This window comes from Haliaeetus leucocephalus, unplaced genomic scaffold (genome assembly GCF_000737465.1).
Source record: "Haliaeetus leucocephalus isolate CR32 unplaced genomic scaffold, Haliaeetus_leucocephalus-4.0 Scaffold722, whole genome shotgun sequence".
NCBI classification, from domain to species: Eukaryota; Metazoa; Chordata; class Aves; order Accipitriformes; family Accipitridae; genus Haliaeetus; species Haliaeetus leucocephalus.
Window position 1 is genome coordinate 4,240,667 of NW_010973158.1, and position 19,766 is coordinate 4,260,432.

At 41.7% G+C, this 19,766-nt stretch overlaps 1 protein-coding gene across 1 annotated transcript in view; it reads left to right on the top strand.

Annotated features, from left to right (window-relative positions):
- Positions 1 to 19,766, top strand: part of PDE4D (phosphodiesterase 4D, cAMP-specific) — a 371,220-nt gene that overhangs the window by 317,955 nt on the left and 33,499 nt on the right. The gene's annotated exons all lie outside the window — the stretch shown is intronic.

The following is a 19,766-nucleotide window of genomic DNA, read 5'->3' on the forward strand; positions in this document are numbered from 1 at the left end:
GGTCGCGCTTTGCGGCGCGTCTGGGCTCCCCCGGCCCCGCGCTCCCGTGTCGGGCGGCAGGGGGTCCGGTCCGCCGGGTGGGACCGCCCCGGGCTGAGAAAGTTGCCGCCCGAGGTAGCAGTCCGGTGGTGCGCGCTGGGGTGCGGGGGAGGCTGCTGTTGGGGTCCCTACCCCGTTTTCTGAAACTTCAGGACAGGTCGTGAAAGTGATGCAGGGCTCGGAAAGCTGCGCAGTTTTCCGGTGTGTCTCAACGTAAAAAAGTTTTGGCTGCTGGCGATAAGCCCTTCAAGTTGCTCGCTCTTTTCACAGCACCGCGTTCTGGACTAGGGACCTGTCCTAGAAAATGGTGTGGAAGCTAGCAGGAAAAGGTGATAAAGGTAGTTCTTGATGCCGGGGGAGCTGAATTTTAAGTAAACGTACAAGTGTAAGTAGTCATGCTGACGGCTCTCGTAACACAGTTCATTATGAAATCTCACGCTCAGAACCGAGGTGCCATCGCAATACATTGGATCTGGGGGTGTAGCGTGACAGAGGTGCGCGTCTGAGACACAGTGCGCCCGCCCTTCCCTTCCTGGAGGCTGAGGATGCCCGTTGGCCAGGGACTATGTGCTGGTATCTGCTGTGATCTGTGTATGTGTTTGTTTTGCAGTTTGAAGTGGAGTTTCCACGTGCTCCGTTCATAAGTACACTTTCTTTCGCGCTTTTGGTTTGCAAAGAGTATGTAGCTACATTGCTGGAATTAATTTTTAAAGCCAAATTAATAAGCCTGCTGTCTTGCTTCAGAATTTATTTTTATGTTTGTCATCAACTGAGTGTTTGGGGAGTGACATGTACAATGAGAGAGGAGAAGAAAGTTTTAAATAGGCTGATTTTGCCTCTCAGGTCTGCGAAAGCAGCTGATCGATACTTTAGCACCTTTTAACCTTTTTAGTTGCAATTAGGATTCTTTAAAGTCCAAAAATAGTAAGTGTTTTTGACTCTGCTTATGCCTGCTTAAAATTCTGCTGTCTTGCTTTGACAGCCCTTAACAAATACCTGCTGCTTCTTATTGACTGTTTATAAGCCCATGTTCAACTCTGCCTGCGTGTAAGAGGTAGGTGTTTGCACTCTTGTGCAGTTTAGTCCCTTAAAGTAATATCCCTAGTGCTTTTCTTCTCTTCAGAGAGTCTTAGCAGGAATTAAATCTCTGTTTTAATTACCTGCCTGGCATTGCCCTATTCTGAGAACTGTGTTTTCAGTTTTTACTGCCAGTTGAAAGAGCTTATTACTCAGGGTGTATTGTGTATGTATTGGCAAGTTAAAAAGTCAAGAGTTTCGGGGTCTGTTCTAGCACTGTTAGCATCTAGGGACATTGTTTCAAAGGGAGTGAGATCAGACTGACATGTAGGGCCTGATCTTGCTAAGAAGTTTGAACACCTATTGATTCCCTGACTTGTGATGTCTGTATAGCCACTCTTTCACAAGATCCTGGGCTTTCTTCAGGTATTTATATATTACCTCCCTAAAACAGGTAGGATATGCAGTATGTTCTATGAACAACAGGAGCAAGCTGGTTTTAGAATAAAATAAAACTAATTGTGAATCACAGCATCTTAAGTTTTGCCAAGTATATTCAGATTCTTACCTAAAGGAAACCTGTTTCAAAATAAAATGTGACAACTGCTTTGTGTCTTAAGTAAACACAGAGGTGGTACATCTGATACTATGTTTTGTTTGTATTTGTTTGAACTAGTTAAAGAATTGTTTGCCACAGATTACAGGATAAACATTCTTCACAAGTTTATTCAAATTAAAAGGAAAATGTGATTCAGAAAAAGGTTTTCATCTTTTTGTTTCAAGCATAAGATCATGCAGAGAAGGGATCAATATGTGGTAAACAGTAAGCCTAGTTGTCATAGTTAATTTGAAGGTCAGTAAGAATGGTGCCAAACTTTACTGTAGTATAAAAATTTCAGTCTTGATGTAATGTATTGCCTCAGTCTGCTTGATCTGTCAAATGTGGATATACATGTCTTAAGCACTTTATTGCTACTTACTGTTTCATTTTGCAATGTTCAGAAAGAGCCTGGTATTACTATATTGGGAAGGAGTAGCTGCTCTTTGGTTTTGCAGGTCATACTCAACTCTTAAGGTAAACTTTTTCCCCCTTTTTTGGGAAATCTGTCCCCCTTGTATAGAAATCTGTAACATCTTTCAGTGTTGTTGGTGGGTTTTTGTTTGGTTATATTTTTTTAAGAAAACTTATTTCCTTTTTTTTTTTTTTTTAAAGAAAATTTAAACAAATAAAAGTAGATAAGTGCTATTACGTATAATGTGAACAATCTTGAATATAAACCAGAAAGCCCATATAATAATGTGAGAAAATTAGTGCAGGAGGATTTTAATTTAAGGTGTGTAACAGTTTGTTCTACAGAATCATTTTATTCCTGATTATTAAAAATGTATGTGGCATTTATATGTCATCTCCTATTGTAATATAACTACAAACTGCGACATCTTGGTGAGGCATATAGGTAAATTATACTATTTTAGTTTATAGAGAAACTGAAGTAGAGAAACTCTGCTGAAGGCTGAGGACATAGACTTCAGTACAGCAATGAATATTTGAGAGTTCCCAGTTCTCTATACCCAGAATAAGTCCTGTCACCTGTAAGGTGAGAAAATAGGGAAAAGGATCATTGTTGGTACAGAACATGGCTTCTCACCGTGTTTCCCTCTTTCCCTTTCTCTGGGTTTCTTTTAAGAACTAGCCTGTAAGGTTGATTGTTGTGTGGGTTTTTTTCCCAGACTCTCAGCTATTTTCCCCTTATTTTTCCCCTGTTTTTTTGTATGTTAAAAGCATTTTCATCAGTGTTCGTTTTCCTCATTTATGTGAACATGTGTGAGAAGTAAGTGGGGAGCATAAGAATTGAGCTCTGCACCAGGTAAGAGCTTTTGCCCATCATGCAAAGGCTGCCATAGCAGAGGAAAAAATAATCCAGGAAGAAAACAGCATCGTGTGTGTCCTGAATGCCTGAAGTAGGCCAGGGAGTGAGTCTTATCTCCAATCCCCCTCTTTGTAGAGTTGGCAGTCTGAACTGTCAATTGCGTCTGTGTGGAATCCCCTTAAAGTTGGTAATGCCTGTGTAGGACTCCTGTTAGCATATCCCATTCCAAGGGTATTTATTTTGTTTAGATGCCCCTCGTGCTCAATTAGCAGTAGTCGGTGACGTGTCAGATCACAGCTTTGCGTGACTGAAAGTGGGATGACGCAGATACACGCAAAGAGCTGCCTTCTCCCTGCTTAAAATTGCCTGAAGCAGTAGGCACAGGGTGCTCTCCACAATCTCCGGATGAGCCCCAGCATGTTTTGGCAGTAAGCGTAACCCCAAAAACTTTGAAAACGTGCTCTAGGTCAGCTCTGTAGGAAGCCAGCCATGATGCTTGGCTGCCGAAGTTATGCCAGGATGACTGTAATATCCAGATGATGTCCCATTTCCCAGCCATCCCTGTGATAAGCAGACTTTCAAGTGCCTGAAGGCATTGCACATGAAGTAACTGATGGAGAGATCTGTGATGCACCCATAGGTGTAGTTTGTAAATAAATCTGATTTTGAAAGGACATAGTATTTTAAAGTATTGTCAGTTGTCATTATGTTGTTATGAATCTTGCAGTACTTGGTGTTTTCTTAAATTAACAGCTCCTGGAATTGGGTACTAACAAGAGAATCCCAGCTTCTTTTTAAAAGCACAGGAAGTTTGTCATACTCGTCCTCCTCTAGAAACCCTGTAAAGTCTTAAAAGGCTCCAAAACTAGAAAACAAGTAAGAAGCACCTTAAATTTAGAAAATCAACTGAAACGTCTTTCATGTTTGGAGACCTATTTCTGATTTTCTATACCATGTACTGTTGATGTTGGCTGACGTCAGTGGACTGTGGCTCTATCGTTGTGTTTTTCTGAGTGATGCTTACTTGAACAGAAATAAATTCATTTTAGGAAATAGTTTGCTGATTTGGGTCACTAATGATAGGATCCCAAGGCATAATTAGCTATATCTATTTAACTGTTCTGATTTCCAGAGATGCTAACCCATATCAGTTTCTGCTAAACTGAATTGTAAGTAATATCTGTTGAAAAACATAGTTTTTACATGGGTACTAGCTTGCTGACTGTGATTTCTAACTTCAGAAACAGGTACACTTTGATCCTCTTGTACAAGCAAATGATCTTCTTAAAATTTCCAGGTTGCACAATGATTTTTTTACAATTTTTTTTAATGATTTGCTCTTTTCTAATGAATAACCCCCTCTTCTTTTTCTGCCAAACAAGATTGAAGCAATAATTAATAGATTTTAAGTTTTCTGGGAGAAGAACTATCTTTTTCCAGTATGTGGTTTGGCAGTACCTAGCTTAAGTCCCCGATTCTGGATCTGAGAGTTTTTCTGTGACAGACAACAAATAAATGAAGAATGCCAATAACAAAGATGTAGCAACCACTTTCTGCTAGACAGCATTAATTGTAAATTAGTCAAAAGTGGAGGAATACTTATAATGAAACTGATATGCAAAAGTGTATTTTCACTTCTGTAATCATGATTTTGCAAACATCTCTAGTATGTTGCTTCTTTGTGCCTTGAGTATCTGAATTTAGACATCGAAAAAGTTTCAATTCATGTTGCTTTTGTTTCAGTTTTAAGTCTAATGCAGATGATGGCATTTTTGTAGTATTTGCTGATAAATGGTAGTGACAAGAGAAAAGGCCATTTGTTGGGTGTTTCTTTCCCACTTAGGTGAATGCCTCTTCTCCAGGAAGCTTTTTTAGGTATCAAAGCTAGGAAGACTAAGGTTTTGTTTAGTTTGACCATGTTAACTGTGAAACTACTTTTTAAGTATAAACTATCTTGTCCACCTTGTATACCAGTATGTGCAAATGCTCACAGATTAAAGCAGAAGTCTATTTACAGACAATAACTAGTGCTAGTTACTGTTAAAAAAAAAATGTTTTGAGATTTTTGAGTGCTTCGAAGATGCGCAAAGCATCAGTGTTACCAGCAACCAGTGAACTTCCAAAGAGTATACTAATGTAACACTTGGTACAAATGTTAGTGGGATTTTGGTTTGCTTATGGTCCTGTACTTGCCATCCACTATGTATGCTCAAACAATAATCTTAGCGATACTTTATTTTAAAAAATTACGTACCTGTACACATTTAATGTAAACTAAAATTACACTTGAAGGAAACAAAGAAAACTTGAAATCTGTTCAGTTGCTTTTTTTGTTTCACATTCCCTCCTGAAGTCCACTGCCAATTTGAGTTGTTTTATAATCACATTTTCCTGCTGCTGAAAAGTATTTTTCCTTTCCTCTTTTATAGTGCTAAAAGGCTCACACAGGCAACGGGGAGCTGACTAACGTAATATCCAGGGAAAGAGTGAGGCTAAACTAATTGCTTAGTTCAAATAATGGACGATGTATAAATTCCCTAACTTGCTTCAAACAGGCTTTCCCAGGAGCAGGGGAGAGCCCCGCTGCCTGAATTCCTGTGTGACCCTCGCTGGGGCAAGAGGAGCAGGGGCCAGAAGGTGCCTCCAGCCTCTTGGCAGCTTTTCACAGGCACCGGCCACTGGATGGAGAAGCAGCATCGTGTTCCCATAGGCTGACAGCAGTTCTCTGGATTCCCCCATGCCCAGAGTATATGGAGCTGACGACAGGCTCCAACTCCTGATTTAGTCCATTCATCTGTTTTGTCTTTACTCTGTGGAAAAGCTTAAGTGCTATGGTGGTCAGTAATCTTGTGGGAGCCTAGGTAGACCGAGTCTAGAACTAACAAACATGGCTCATGCCACTGGCTCAGTCTTTTATTAACAGGCTAGTTTTTAGCGTTGTCTCTTTTGCACGCTTGCTGCCAACTTTGGGGACAGGTTCATTGCATGGTTAGGAGCTTGTCTTCAGAAATTACATTTCATATGTAAGAGCATAATTTTTTTTTATACTTTTTCCAAATATGGAAGCTCAGCCAGAGTAAAATTGTATCCTCTGCTGTCCTAGCCACTGATTAGAGTGACCTGTTTCCAGTTAAGGGACAGGATAATGTTGTCATATCCATTTAAGAGGACTTAAACATCAGTCATTCTCTTGGGTTTCAGCTATTGCACATGAAAAATATGTGCTGGAAACTTAACAGTAGAAAAGAAATTTTTGTTGTCATCAGTAAATTGTTGCAGAGCAGGCAGCATCTCTGCTTTGCTTCTCAGATTTAAAGAGCTTTGATATCCAGATGAAAAACTTGATGGGGTTTGTGTGACAGTCCTCTTGCATAATGTCTGGCAATGCCATCGCACTTAGCTGGCTGACATGATAGTTTAATTGGTTCTTGCGTTCTCAGGTCTTTCTAGGAAAATCCAAGGATTTGGTAAGCTCTTTAGAGTGCTGCTTCTTAGGAAGATTACAATTAAGGGGCTGCTGTTAGCAAGAGAAAGCTTGTTGAGTGCAGCATCAGGAAATTTTTTATTCATTAAGGACTTCAGTTTGTACAGTGACAGAGTAAAGGGATACTGATACAGTGGTGAGCCTGAATTTGAATTAATGCATATTTTTCCGGGTTCCCCAGTTTTAGTGTACTTTTTAACAAGAGAAAAGAGGATTGTGGAGCTAAGGAGGGACTGCCTTCCCAGGCACGCTCCTCCCTTCCTGTGCGCTGAAGGCAGCCCAAAAGGATTTTAAGACCTCTGGGCTGGAGTGCAGTTCCCTGTGCACAGCCTTACTTGCTCCCATGTAAGACTACTCGTGCTTCTGGAGAACAGCAGACTTGCCCTTCGCTAAGTGATGAGTGAGGTGTGTATATATATATAAAACAAAGAGATAGCACTTTGCTGGCTGTATTGTGCAAGGACGTGCTGCAGCAAGATAATGGGTGAAACTTGCTCTCGTGCAGATGGCTTGCAGCAACCTCTCTTTCTCATTTATAAACACTTCCATCTTCTCAAAGAAGTGGATGGAGTAGTGGCACTAGTTTGCCAGTGGTTGAATCTTCTCTGTGCAAACGTGTGCTGCTTCCATAGGGGCTGTCAGGTTGCTGCCAAATGAGAAAAATCATGAAACACCCTGTTCTTCTGCGAGGATAATAAGTATGGGCTTTGGTGGTATGATAGAGCTGTAGGTCTGTTGCTGAGAAAGAAGCTAACCTGGTGGGTGAGGCTCAAGGTGTCCAAGTTGTGAGCAGCTCCTTCTCCTTGTGTGGGTACATGATGGCAAACGTTTGCCTCCCTGGGCCATGATGAGCAGGCGTTTGTGATTTGGAAACATCTTAGTTGGGTGGTGGGGTGAGCCCCTTCCGCTGTTTGTCAGGGCTCTTCTCAAACAGAAGTACACCACGCAGGCTATCCCATTCTTCGCCAGCAAAAAGGAGCGTAGAGTTGACCCATAATGGTTGATTCAAAGAACACTGGCATTTCAAGGCTCCAAAACAAATTACGATCCCTTCATCTCACAGATTCAGTCTGTACTTTAAATTTTAGAAAAAAACTAATGGATTTCTGCGTGTCACATTCCCTGCTTCTTAAAGTCCTGGATGTGAGAGCTACATAAGAGGAATGATGCCTCTGTGAGGGTTGCTATAATTTAACACTTTTCAGCTTTTTACCTGCTTCTAGGATTGCATAGCTTTCCAGTCACTAATAACTTGATAATTTTTTCCATGAATACGAGCAAATGGTCCATACCGGCACACAAACAGCCCTTTTTGTAGCCTCTTTAATTATAGGAAATGCCATAGTATGAAAGATTCTTTCCTTTTAGCGTAATGGCACAGAATAATATAGACAAAATGCTACGGAGTAAATTACTAGGACTTGATGTGGGAAAATAACTTTACTTTCAACCACCATAATAGAGGATTTGAAAATTATGATGTTTTTTCAGCAGTTGAATTATTTCAAGTTAAAATGTAAACATCGAAGTGCCTTTTCATGACATTTATAAAAAATTCTGGTTTTTTTCAAAGGTGTTACTTGGAACTGTAGTAGGAAAGGTTTTGCATGGATATGAGTACTTCGTAACCTCTCGCTTAATAATAAAGGTGGAATTCACGGCTACTGAAAGGCATGATAAGTATCTAAAAACTTGTGGCTCCTTGTGACAGTATCTAGACCCAAGAACTCCTGTGTTGTATTCATAGTAGTGTGCTGCTGTAGTCAAGGTTAGACTGTAAGTTATGAAGTGTTTCGGAGAGCAGTGGCTGGGGGTTTTTTTGGTGTGTTTTTTTGTTTTGTTTTTTTAATAAATTTTGTGTTTTCACTAAGAGGGAGCCTCTGCTGTTATATAAAGTTTTGGTACAATGAATGTGGTGGTTGCTGAAATGTCAGTTTGGCCTCTGCCTCATAAAGAAACTGCACTAAGGAATTGTTCTCCTGTCTCAGTTATGTTAGTAGCGGTTTTGGTATTGTCTGCCAAAACTTTCCATGTTTAGGAAACTTAACACAGAGCTAAGTGTCTTATGGATGGATGTTTCCTGTTCTGATTTATTATTTTTAAACAGAGCATATCTCAATAGAAGTAGAACCCAGTTCTAGTCCCCCTGTAGCTGCAAAACTGAACGTAGGCAAGCTAAGGCATGATGGAGAGTGATGCTATTCATCCTGCCTTGAAACCGTGTGCGTAGGGCAGTGGCCAGCACCTGCCTGTTGAGCTAGGGTTCACCTCTGAGCAGTTCAGCTGCAGCTTCCCCGTGGCTGCCCTGTTCGGTGCCTGGTGGCAGAGCTGTGCTGCGATGGGAACTGCTGCTTCGTCTGAATCTCCAGCCAAGGGAGACACTGCTGTGCTAGGGCAAGTTCTGCCTGTTGCCTGCTCTGGGTGTTGAAATGGAGCTGCACAGACAATAGCAGCATCTCTAAATCACAAGCAGCGGAGAAACACTGAATCAAGCTGATGTGCAGGGCCTGTTTACGAGATTGTCGACAAGTAAAACTTAAACAATTTGCTACTTCTATTAATGAAGTTGTAACCCACTAATATATGATGAGCTAATGAAACTGAGCTGACTGAGTACTTCTGTTAAGATCCCTCAGCAAGACAATGTTAAACTAAACCTTCTGCTCATAATTGCTATGGGGAAGGCTGCTGGTTTATACATTTTTGCTATTGGTTTTATTTGGGGAGGGAAAATAAGAGGACAAGGGAAAGTTAAACCAGAAGCCGACCCTCCAGTTAAGTTTGATTCATTTTGACCTTTTTTTATGGGTAAGAAATACCAGATTTGCAATTAATACACATACATAGTTTTGCATAGTAGTAGTTCATCTTTTCTGGTTGAGGGTAGTCTCTAATTTGTATAAATGTTTGGAAGTAGCTTATGGATCTATTTAAAACAGCCCAGAATATATAACACACAACATCAATAGCCGAGTTAGCTTTTCACCTGTGAAACACCACAGATCTCAAAGGTCCCTTTTAATCGTACTGCAAGTTATGTTTAAAAAAAAAAATTGCCTGCGCTGTGCTACAGTGGTATACCGTGACATTCATGTCACTCCATTTACAGATCAGAAATATTTCTGTTTGGCAGGTTGGGGAACTGAGGTGTAGTGGTTAAGATGTGTTTGTGGCGGTCCTAGTCTGGAAACATACTTCAGAGCATCTTGCTGCGGCTTTCACATGTTCAGCTGTGCTGTCCAATTAGTGTCTGCATGGCACAGCTTGGTGGCAGGACTCCCTGTGTTCCCTACTGTATACATTCACATGTGAGTTAGGTTTTTCAGCTACAGAAATCATTAGCAGGTTTCCTGAATGTCAGAATGCAATCCACTCTCATCAACGCTAGACGTTAGCAAAATGTTAATGAGGCAGCAATTACTTTAATGTGCACTAGTTCAGGCTGGTTTTCAAGCTCCTCCATCATTCTCCCTCACTAATTTAACGTGTGCTAATGGTAGCTTTGGCTTGCCTGTGCTCATAAGCACCATATACTAACCAGTGGCATTTTCTTTTTGCCTGAAATTTGTCTTTTTGAAGAAATGTACAAGCAGGTTTTTCAGAGTTGTGTAAAGCAAAGTCAGTGTTCATCTTATTATGGAATAAAGAGCTGGGCCTTACAGGAAATGTATGGTTAACTGCAGCCTTGTAATCATGCTGCTACATCAGTCGTGTTCCCCAGCTAGAGAAGGCCAGAAGTATTGTTTGATGGAAATAATGATGTGTGGTTTTTAATTGAATTAGCTTACATGATTGAAAGAACCTTTTCAAGCAGGCGTTAACATATTTAAACCAGGCTATCTGATGTTCTTGTGGCCAAGATTGACTGTACAGCCTTAATGCAATAATTTTACCTAGAATTACAGACAACCTCACACTGCCAGCTGAGATACTAATGTTTTCATAAATTTGATTTTTGTGATTCAGAATGACCAGTTGTAACAGAAATGTCTTTTCTAATGGCCAAGAGCAAAATCACTAAAAATACTGATACTTCAATTACCATAAATCAAATTTTAAGAGGAGGACCACCAAGTGGATAGGTCGAATTTTATCATGAAATACCCTTCTCTCATTGTATATTGATAACAGTCAATAGATTCAGGAAGGCAGCACTGCACCAATTGATACTGAAAAAGTTACTTTAAGTGCAGGGACTAGAAACAAAGGTGCCAAATATTTTTTTCTTACTCTTTCTCAAGGTATCAATGTATATTACACACTGCAAAATGTAAACTGAAAGGTACCTCACCCTGAAGGTTCCTTACATGTATTTCGTAGTTTAAGCCCAGCTGGTAACAAAGCACCACAAAGCTGCTTGCTCGCTCCTCCCCCTGCCCTGGGCCCCACTAGGATGAGAAAATACAAAGAAAAGCTCATGGGTCGAGATGGGGAGGGATCACTCACCAGTTATGGTCATGAGCAAAACACAGACTTAACTTGGGGGAAAAACAAAAGAAATTTATTTTACTACCAGTCAACTCAAAACAAGGATAATGGGAAGTAAAACCAAATCTTAGAAACACCTTCCCCCCACCCCTGCCTCCTTCCCAGCTCAACTTCACTCCTGAATTCTCTCCCTCCTCCCTGCCAGCGGTGCAGGGGGACAGGGAATGGGGGTTGGGGTTGGTTCATCACACATTGCTTCTGCCGCTCCTTCCTCCTCAGGGGGAGGACTTCTCACTCTTCCCCTGCTCCAGCGTGGGGTTCCTCCCATGGGAGACAGTCCTCCACAAACTTCTCCAGCATGAGTGCTTCCCATGGGCTGCAGTCCTTCAGGCACAGACTGCTCCAGCACAGGCTTTCCCATGGAGTCATGGCCATCTTTGGGGACATCCCCCTGCTCTGGCGTGGCCTCCTGCTCTGGCGTGGCCTCCTCCCCAGGCTGCAGGTGGGCATCTGCTCCCCCGCTCCCCTCTATGGGCTGGGGGGGGACAGCCTGATGTCTCACCACGGGCTGCAGGGGCATCCCCTCCTTCTGCACTGGCCTTGGTTATCTGCAGAGGGGTTTCTCTCACATTCCAATCCCACTACTCACTGCAGGTTTCCCCTCTTAAATCTGTTCTCCCAGAGGTGCTACCACCATCACTAATGGGCTCAGTCTTGGCCAGAGGCAGGAGCTGGGGAAGCTTCCAGCAGCTTCTCACAGGGGCCACCCCTGCAGCCTCTCCCCTGCTACCAAAACCCCACCACACAAACCCAAAACTACGTAGAAACAATGATTTTCATAACACGTCAGCTGCCTGTTGGAGCTTCAGAGGGTGGTCTAAATGAAGAGTAATTTTTTGCAAAGTGAGGATATGCTTCATATGTACTCGTTGACACAAGGAAGCAGTAGTTAGCTTTCAGAGCTGATCTGAACAAAGAAAGGATGAACACCCAAGGTGACATCTTGGCTGTGCTCTTTACCAGCGCTTCTACAAAGGTCATCCTTGGGATGCTGGAAAAGTAGTGCAGCTCCAGGAGGGAAGAATGGTAAGCAGAAGGCACAGTAGGGCTTAGTGTAAGAACAAAAGAAATAGGAAGATAGTGTTGTTTCATTAACAGAGCAAGAAAGAGTCTGAAGAGCAGGAACAACTGAAAAGTAGGCTGTCAAGTAGACTTTTGGACTTGAGCATCTTTGAGCATGTTTTAATGAAAAATGGGCAAGATGGACTGGAAAATACACTTCTTATGCATGTGATCTTTTGAGCAGTTAACATATTTCCTGTGCTTGAAATTTGCCAAATTTTATTGGTGCTAAGTAATGACAAATACAAGGAACATGTGAATTTTTATTTTTTTTAAGATTTGATAACTTTTTTTTTTTGAGAAAAAGGTTTTGCTTTGCTGTGTGCTTCTGCAAATGATTTTGAAGGATAATAACTGGGCTTTAAGCTTTGCTGCTGCTGGGTTTGCAGGTGGTTGGTGTTCTCGAGTATGTCAGCAGCATCATGAATCTTTGCCTATTGTTGGTAAGCTTTATTGGCGCAAATGTGGCATTGGTGACTTTGTTTCCTGCTGTATGGTGGGTAAGCCCTGATACATTAGAAGTGATGCGTGGGTAGTGTGAGAGTTACCATACGTTTGGTTTTGGCCATGTTTTCCCTGTGCACAAAGGGACATCCCCTACAAGTACACATAAAAGAAACAAAATGTTTTCAGTTTAGTAGCTGAAATGAATGAAATAAGCTATAAAATACTAGATTTTTATTTGAAAGTTAATGATGAGCGGGTTTGTAAAGATGTTTTTTACCGCACTCTTGTTACGTGAATTAAAATGCTCGCCTCTTTGATGCTCAATAGCAGCATCTCAGAACCAGGGACACAGACAGGTAATTGCGACCTTGTGAAATGCTGTATTTATTTTGCTTTCTTAACATGTGGTTCCCTGGAATTAACCCTTCTTAGCCTTAGCTCACTCACATTCAGCTTTTGCTGCCACAGCAAACTAGAGTTAAAAGGACTTTTTCCACCAAGTCCGGATGCGTTATTTGCATGCCGTGTAACGTGTCTCGAAGCAGCCCTTGTGTGCGGTGTTTCAGGGAGCATGCTCGGATTCCTCAGCATCTCTGTCCTCTGCTGCATGCTGATCACCTCGGCGGCAGCTGCCAGTTCCCACCGCTGGTGCTGCAAATGCATGCTGTGCTGTTGCAGGCATCATAATACGAAGCACCTAGGCCTGTTATAAACAAACAGGTCTGGAAAAAAGTGCAAGCCTGACGTATAGTGTGGCCATAGCAACAAGCAGAGATGAAGGTGCCATTTTGGAGTAAATGCAGGCTAGTGTGGCTCAACCAGAAGCTAGAAAGTATACTTGCTGGATTTGCAGAGCTGTTCTGTGTGTGCACGTGAGGGGTTTTCTGAAACACACAACTTGCAAGAAGACAGCTTACAAAACCCAAAAACTGAAATTAAGTATGTAAGGGTGTCTTTAAATGAAATTATTTTTCACTTGCAATAGAAACTTGGGCTGGAAAATTTATAAGCACATTTACTCCTGAGAAATATTAGTGTGATGAATTATTTGACAAATCATAGAATATCTCTCTGGATGCATGAACTTTAAAGCCCAGAGCTCAGATTCCTCGGTAAAATGACTGTATTTTTCTTGTACTATGAAGCATGGCCAAAGTTCTGTATGTCTGAATACTGGACCCAGGTAAGATCGTATTTTGTAATTTGATAATTAGTTGCTTTTTCCTCTTTTCTTAGCATCATTAAAAACTAGTATGTACATTTTCTAGCTGGGAGGGATTTTATGCAGCTCTTTCATTGTTGCTGAAAAGGTTTCAGGGGCTTTATTACAGGAGACCTCTTAAAGCTCACCACTGTGAAGGTGATGCACTTGGTCTATACATAGTCAGAGCTTGGCATTTCTAGCACAGCTTTCAGTACATCCCTGCTTACAGAACTTGATTTTTAAAATGAAATGACTGAATTTTAAATTCAAGAAGATAAAGTGCTTTGGAAGACTTTTGCAGAAACAAATCTTGGCATGTGGTGGGCTGAAACTTAAGTAATGATTTTTCTTTGGTGGTTAGGAATCTACCTCTGTAATCTGATCTTTGTTTCACATAGCTGTGAAAGACAGGTTGGTTATAGGAATGATATAACAATACAAAATAAAACTGTGCTGTTGGGATAAAGTAGAACTGCAGGAGGAAAAAGAATTTGATAACTCTGTTGTGAATTTTTTGTCTTTCTAGGTAGGTACCCATTCCTGTGCTCACGTGTCTTTTAGATTTTATAGATCTGGTATAAATAAAAGCATGCAGATGTACCTAGGGGGTTTAGGTTTGTTCTTGCTATTATTATCAGAGCTTGAAAAATGTCCTGGTCCTAGAAGACTAAAGCTGCCTGACTTGACCGAAGTGGAGGGTGAGAGGACAGGTGCTGGTCTTAACATCTTGTTACACCCCATCATTTGAATAGTATGCCTAAGTATGAAACTGTGCCTTAATTGCTCTTGAGGGAGGAGTCAGCTGGGGTTTGTTTTTATTTTCTTTTTTTTGGTTCCTTCTACAGTGTCTTGGCTGTTGTGAAATACCATGCTCTACACAAACCTATCTGTTCCCCAATCTGCCTTTTCACCCCACGTCCTGCCTGGCAGTGATCTCTTGCCTTTGCTGATGCACGTAGCTTTGTTGAAGAGTGAGAGCTGAGCTGACCTGGGCTGCGTCTGCGGGGTGGCTTGCTTATGGGTTCATAGGTGGCAGCACTGGAAGTGATAAGATCCATTTTGACTTGTGCCTTTTGACTACCAGGGGACTTCAAGGAGTCTGTTTGCAGACTTGGACAAATAGCTCAGCTCTCCTTCATATAGTCCTTTTGCTCTTGGAAAATTTTCTGATCAAGACCTGGGACTTTTATGTATTTACACCATTATTTTAATATGAGGTGATTAATACAGCAGTACACTGAACAATAGACAAGGCAAATGTTTGCTCTAGTCAGGAAAAGTATATGTTGTGCTTACAGTGGACTGGGCGATATTGGGAATTCGCATCACCTAATGTGTGCTGAGAAAACAGTCTAAAACTCAGCAGCTTGTTTGGTTTTTGAAAGCTAGGAATATGCTAATTACACATGTAGCAGTAAATTAAGCAGTAATTAATAGACTAGGCATATCATTCTTAAGAAGTGAGTATGAAAATTAACTTCAATATTACTGAAGTTATCAAATGTTATATCCTATCTCGTTTTTAATGGAATTTGCCTTGGACAAGACATGAACTCCCTAGTTAACTATACAGTCCTGTAAGATGAACTACACCTGTTACACCCTTTCAGTCTTGTTTTCTGGTTTGGAGATTGAACAAAAGTATGGCGTTGCGGGGGCTGGAAGGGTGGTATTGAAGCATTGCTCCCATTACCTGGAGCATTTGAACAGTTTGTTCGGATTCAGCTAGAACTTGATCTAATACCTGCTGAAACTAATGAGAGTCTTTAAATTTACTTCATCAGACTGTGGATGGAGCCCGTACCCAGTTTTATTTAGCATTGTTATCACTTTGATAAAGAGTTGGTAGAATCGGCTGTTAAGCAGGGGCTTTGGAGTACTGGAGGAAGTTTAATTTGTGGCAGACTGTGAGCCTTTTTGACGTTTCTGTCCTTCTCATGGCAAAAATGGGCTTGAGCGTGTGTGTGAGCCCCCGCGTAAATGGATAGACTGATGTCTTTCTGCATCTGTCGAGGTCTCTCCAGTGCTTCATGCACTGCTCAGAGCTTTTCCAGATGCTCCAAACATTGTATGTAAATGTGTAAATGGGCGAAAAGCAGCCAAATTTTTTCCCAGCTTTTTTTTTTTTTACTAATAAAAATGCAAGCCAAAGATGAAGATGATGCCGTATCTATTTAGAGCTTATTGGTTTTGTTTCATTTTAAGATGTTTTTTCAAAACAGGGATGATTTTTATAGAGACTTAGAAGTACATATTTAAGAGGATTGAAATATGAAAAATGCCTTGTTTCTTGATAAGATACCTAGTAATAATGAAAGGTTAATAGATAATCTTTTACCTGAATAATGTCTGTGTATTTTTTAGCCATTTTGCAAGTTCATCAGAGAATATACCCCAATCTAATGATGTACTTTTCTTTTGTTAGTGGAACCTAATCAATTTTCAGTGTGTGGTGTTATTTTTATGATTTTTAGCCTACCTTTGGTTTCAAATCTTGCATGAATGCCAGGATTTGTTAGTTTAGTGTTCAGGAAAGAAAATAAGCGATGGTGGGTTATCACTGATTAAACAGAGGTCTTACATTTTAAATTAAATTATCTGTAATGTTTTTCCATGCTATATAAGTTCATAAGTGATGTAAATTATCAAAGCTAAAGCATATTAATTAATTTGTTACTCATGTACATTTAAGCATTGTTAGATATAAAATATTTATGGATTATAAACCATGAATATAAGCAATGTTTATGAAAGGTGACTACTGCATGGTGTTACAGTACATGCTGGAAATTGCTAAGTACAAGCTGCATTTCAGCATTTTCAAAGGCAATACTGATTTACCAGTAGAATTGTTTCCTTGTAAATACAAACTTGTTGGTGCTCTGTCAAACTGGGATTGCTCAGGAGCAACCCACAGTAACATTACTAAAGGGTGAGTACACTGATGTGGCAAGTAAACCTTGATATTTATTTGTATATTCCATACTGTTTATTCTTCTAGAAGAGTTAGCATTAAAATGTTTTCTGTGTGTCACGTCCCAGTTTCTCAGGATGACAACTCAGGTTCGTCAATTCCCAGGTCAGGGTTAAGGTGAAATGACACCAGGGATCCTTCAACTCGCAAAACTCAACTTTTATTCGCCCACAACAAGAATTGGCATGAAACTATGTCACTGAACTGTGTAACATGCGCTAACCATACATCACCAAACATATACTATAGGCCTTGCTTATTTAGGGATCAGTTCAGGGAAGGAAATAAGGAGATCCCTCCCGTTGGGTCGGGAGGTTCAGAGCAGACCCCCTTGCTTTCCAGCCTCCTCCCTCCTCAGAGAGGAGCCCAGGGGCGGCTGGATCCACTCCTAGTCCCGGACTTGGTTTATGTCTGCAGGGGTGAGGTGCGGGCATTACGAGAAAGAAGAGACAAGAGAGTGAAAAGAGAAAGATTTCACCAGTCCTGGGTCCAGCACTGGTCCAGTCAGCCGAGGAGCCCCGTTCTGGTGGGCGCGCGCACCGGGGGCTTCCGTTTATCATCTCTGCACCCCTCCGTCGGGCGGGAACTCGAGCTCATTAGGCTAGTTAGGGGTCAGGCGCGGTTTGTGCTTTCAGAACCTTCTGGAAACGGGCAGGCGGGCTTGGGGGTGGTTTGGGGAGTCACTTCTCCCTGCCTGCAGCTACAACCAACCGTTGACGTCTGGCCGTGCGTGATGGGCGGCCCCGCTCGGCCTATCCGAGGAGGGAGCTGCGCGCCCTCCGGCAGCCCGGCCCGCCCTGTTGCTGATGTCTGTGTTGATCTGTGCTAATCAGCTTCTTTGCACCTCTGGTTCCAGGGTTTGTTGTTAGGCAGAGCTTGTCCTTCTGCAGAACTTACCCCACCACAGTGTTTGAGACATGAACTCTTGGTCTCTCACACCACCCAGCGGCTCAAACATTTGACTGGACTGAATTGTAGAGATCTTCTTCTTCCACAGTAGTAATCTTCAGATATTGGACAGGAGGAGAGAAGAGAGAAGTAGAGGAAAGCAGGCGAGTAGTCATACATCATCACACAATTGCAAGGCCAAGCATTAAGAACAAAAATCCACATAATGAGTCCACTGTTAAGCTATTTTCCCCACCCCGTGAGTCCCAAGGACGTTAGGAGAGAGGTCAACAACGATCCTCTGTTAAAATGGTGTCTTGGTTGCATTGCTTGGAAAAGTTCTTCAGTCTTGTCTGTAACTTCTCTCATCTTGGCTTGGGTTTCTTCAATTGAAGTGGAGGCATTACGGATGGTGATACAACATTTCCCCGTCAGTTAGACTCAACATCCCACATACCCCCTGTTCTTTTAACAACAACATATCCGCTGTTAATCTGTTTTGAAGGATCATTTTTGATGCTTGTTGAACTTGAGTGTTAAGTCATCCAAATGCATAATGTGTCTGGTTGGACAAAACATGCATTTGCCACATTATATTTTTCCAGGACAAACTGGTGCCTCCTAAGGAAAAATTCCACATGCTTCGAGATTCCCAATAGCATTTTTCCCCAGTAAAATTTCAAGCACTACTTGGGTTCCACCCATTTTTCCATTCCCAGCCTTCACTTTTCCATAAGTCAAGAGATTCAAAGTTTCTTCCTCGAGGAAGAAGATAAATCTTTGAATCATCAGAGTGGCTTTTTAGAGCCATGAAAGGTCCCCCGGAAACATTGTTCCAGGAGCAATTTGGTTTACATAAAACATTACCAGAGACAAGACTTCTTTTCACGGGATTGGTGATGTTTAGATAAATGAGGCTGAATTGAATTCCTTCACTGACAGATTTTGGTAATGCTATACAAACACTTTGATTGGTGTCATTCCAGAGGTGCATAAAACCTTGAATCAAATTCCAAGCTAAATCTGGAGAATCTTTTCCCTGTCCTCTGGTGGAAAGGATGAGGATGAGGGAGAAGGCTCCCCAAAGCATCTTTCCCTATAATAACAGACAAAAATTACAAATAACAATAAACTGATAACACAAGTAACAATTAATATAGTTAGGACTAATATGGTTCCTTGTCATCTTTCTCTGTTTCTCTTTGGTTCTACAAAGTACAAGCATAAAGCAGGTTGTAGATTAAAACAAGGGTGTTATCCATTGTGTGTGAATTCGGTGGTCTTTTCCATATGCGTTGCTTACTATCCATGCATACAAGTTCAAAGGGGTTTTCAATGTCATAGGTACTTCCCCTACAGTAGGTAAATCTACCAGAACAGGTTGTCCAGGATAGTGGAGCGGGTGTATTCTATCTTACCTCTACTTCCTGGAAGTAGGGATGGGGGGCTTTGGGCAAAATGCAGTCAGTCTAGGACATCCGTTCACCCCCAGCGGCTATTTACTTTCGTAACCATGTCTGGCACTCGTTGCGGCCATAGAATCATTTAGGTTGGAAAAGACCTTTAAGATCATCAAGTCCAACCATCAACCACGGCTGCTAAACTATGTCCTGAAGTGCGTTGTCTGTGTGCTTTTTGAATACCTCCAGGGATGGTGACTCCACCACTTCCCTGGGCAGCCTGTTCCAATGCCTGACAACCCTTTCAGTAAAGAAATTTTTCCTAATATCCAATCTAAACCTCTCCTGCCACAACTTGAGGCCATTTCCTCTCATCCTATCACTAGTTATTTGATAGAAGAGACCAGCACCCACCTCACTACAACCCCCCTTCAGGTAGTTGTAGAGAGCAATAAGGTCTCCCCTCAGCCTCCTCTTCTCCAGACTAAACAACCCCAGTTCCCTCAGCTGCTCCTCATAAGACTTGTGCTTCAGGCCCCTCACCAGCTTTGTTGGCCTTCTCTGGACATGCTCCAACACCTCAAAGTCTTTCCTGTGGTGAGGGGCCCATCCTGGTTTGTGGGGTTGTAGCGTTTGTTTTAGAATTCCATTAGTACACTCCACTATCCCATTTGCTTGAGGGTAGTATGGGGTGTAGAAAACACACTGTATTTGTTCATTGTGTGCCCATTCTTGGACCACCCTGGCAGTAAAGTGGCTCCCGTTATCTGATTGGATTGATTTGGGTGTGGGCAAGTAGCTAAATCATCATTTCAGGCCTTTTACTGTGTTATCTCCAGTTGCTCACTGTACTGGTACTGCTTGGGTTAGTCCCAAAATTATTTTGACCTCT